The sequence below is a fragment of the Penaeus monodon genome, chromosome 21, assembly GCF_015228065.2.
Source record: "Penaeus monodon isolate SGIC_2016 chromosome 21, NSTDA_Pmon_1, whole genome shotgun sequence".
Classification (NCBI taxonomy): Eukaryota; Metazoa; Arthropoda; class Malacostraca; order Decapoda; family Penaeidae; genus Penaeus; species Penaeus monodon.
The window spans coordinates 7543643-7544497 of NC_051406.1; positions in this window are offsets into that span (position 1 = coordinate 7543643).

Here is an 855-nt window from a genome sequence, read left to right on the forward strand (position 1 = left end):
CAAAGGAGGCAGGAGCATCATTTCACATTTCCTTAGCAAACCTCTTGGAGGTACACATGTCCTAACAGTTCAACGACCCTAAACATTTTCTGAAACGTTTTGAGATCCACTCTATCCTAGTTTTCTTCTACCTCTGTTTCTCGTTTCTCTCTTTGTTTCGTCTTATACTAAAACCACCTGTTTCCTTCCCGCTGAAGTTGTCTGCACCCTTGCAACACTACTGTTTCAACAATTCAGCTGGAGCTGTCTGCTGTTTCTTTATTTGCGTTGGTGAGTCGCTGCAGCTTCAATCTTCGTTTTTCCTAAGGAACACCACTGTCTTGCCTTCGTTGTTTCCTTTACTGTGCTCCTGCTGCTCCTTCGTCGTCATGTAAGCTCACGAAGAAAAGTGAACCTACTCTTGACCCTGCCGTGTTATCATTAGCTTACAAGTTAACACAGAAAAGCTTCTTTCTCCTATAATTTCAACGCCCGATACGGCGACCGTGCCGCACCTTCACCTTTCTGCTTCGTATCCATTGCCCTACATCTTCGTATAGAAAAGCTTGATGACTCGCACGGCAAAGCTGTTCAGTTCCATCAGCACATCTCTTGCGCTACAGAAACCTAACTCCTTTCTTGATTCCCCAGTTTCGAACAGCTCCCCGGAACTTCGGTGGGGCTATTTGTACAAGCTCTTCTGTCGAAAGTTTTCCCAGGTGTCTAATCCTCCCTCTCCGCACTACCATACAACCAGGACATGGCCGACTCCCTGTGAAGCATTCTATGCACCTGCGATCCATGTACAAGACGTAAAATCCTACATTTGCAAGTGTGAATTTGTGACGAGTGGCAATCACCATGGCCTTATTACAG